Here is a 1,991-nt window from a genome sequence, read left to right on the forward strand (position 1 = left end):
CTTTGTGTCAAAATTGCCAACGACTAGGGCTGGTTTTGATGCTATCTGGGTGATTGTGGACCGACTGACGAAGTCAGCTCACTTTTTACCCATTCGGATGACTTACACCCTTGAGGAGCTAGCACGGTTGTACGTAAAGGAGATCGTGAGACTTCATGGTGTACCTGCTACTATAATCTCTGATAGAGATCCTCGTTTCACTTCAAGATTTTGGGGTGCATTTCAGAAAGCTTTTGGAACCCAATTAAGCTTGAGCACGACTTACCATCCTCAAATAGATGGTCAATCCAAGAGGACGATCCAAATGCTAGAGGATATGTTGAGGGCTTGTGTTTTGGACCAACCGGCGAGTTGGGATCGGTATATGCCATTAGTGGAGTTTGCATACAATAATAGTTACCATGCGAGCATCGGAATGGCTCCGTATGAGGCCTTGTATGGGAGGAAATGTCAGTCTCCGCTATGTTGGTATGAGGCTGGAGAGAAGGGCTTGTTGGGGCCGGAGATGATAGCTGAGACCACTGAACAAGTCAAGAAAATCCGAGATAGGATGCTTACGGCGCAGAGTCGTCAAAAGAGTTACACCGATCAGAGGTGAAAGCCCTTAGAATTTGAGGAAGGAGACCATGTCTTCCTTAAGGTTACTCCGACCACGGGAGTAGGTAGGGCGATTAAAGTAAAGAAGTTGAATCCTCGATACATTGGTCCATTTCAAATCCTGGAGAGGATTGGACCGGTGGCATATCGGATGGCCCTACCACCTCATCTTTCGAACCTGCACGACGTATTTCATGTGTCTCAGCTTCGGAAGTACACTCTTGATGCTAGCCATGTGTTAGAACCTGAATCGGTTCAGTTAAGGGAAGATTTGACGTTTCCAGTGGCTCCGGTCAGAATTGATGATACTAGTATCAAACGGTTGCGTGGAAAAGAGGTTTCATTAGTCAAAGTGGCATGGAGTCGAGGCGGTGTTGAAGAACACACTTGGGAACTTGAGTCGGAGATGCGAACGGACTATCCGCACTTATTCTCAGGTAATTGCATTTGGATTTTGTGGGAAAAATTCCCAATTAGGTGGGTAGAATGTAAGACCCGGTTAATTAATGGCTAATTAACCCATAAATGAGAATTTATTCTAGAAAGCCCTAAATGTGATTTTTATGGCTAAATGTGATAGAGGAGATTGAGACGAGAATTTCGGTACCAATTTTATAGAATTCGGACCAAGATTGGACCGAACGGGCCAAACCGGGCCAACCGGACCCAAAGTGGGCCCTTGGCCCAACATAACTAAACCAAAACCCTAGTTTTCAGCACTCTCTCTCCTCACAACACTCAAAAACACGCTGAAAGTTAGAGAGAATGGGGGAAGAACACTCTCTCAAACTTCTATCTCTCACTTGATCTTCAAACCACCATAACTTTTGATCTAGAGCTCCGATTGCCGCTCCGTTTACGGCCACGCGTTCACCGCGAAGAGCTCTACAAAACCCATACAATTAATCTTGAGATAAGCCACGTTTTGCTCTTCAAATTTCCCGCCTTGGAAAAATACAAATAGGAAACATTTCTTTGAAGAGAAGGATTGAGGAATCAAAACTTTATCGTGAGGTAAGCAAAAGATTAAGGGATGTGGTGGTTCTGGTTGTAAGAATGTGTATTGAGGTTGCATGTTTGTGAAAACCTGCATGGGAGCTCATAGGCAGGAAATAGAGTTCAAAGAAGTATTGTGGAGATTCTCAAACATCTCTTGAGCCAAGAAGCAGCAAAAAAAAAAGAGAGAAAATGGCCCAAGGCTATGAGCATCAATTACTAGGCATGAAAGAAGAAAGAAACAAGAACTCAAAGAGTTATTGTCCTAGTAAATGCTTGTGGTCGAAATGTGCCAAAGAGAGAGGCTTGAGCAAGTAAATCCTTTGGGGTGCTTTAACATCTAATACCTTAAAACCAACTGGTTTAGGAGTATTGTTTGAAAGCTTATCTAAAGAGCC

This window comes from Arachis duranensis, chromosome 1 (assembly GCF_000817695.3).
Source record: "Arachis duranensis cultivar V14167 chromosome 1, aradu.V14167.gnm2.J7QH, whole genome shotgun sequence".
Classification (NCBI taxonomy): Eukaryota; Viridiplantae; Streptophyta; class Magnoliopsida; order Fabales; family Fabaceae; genus Arachis; species Arachis duranensis.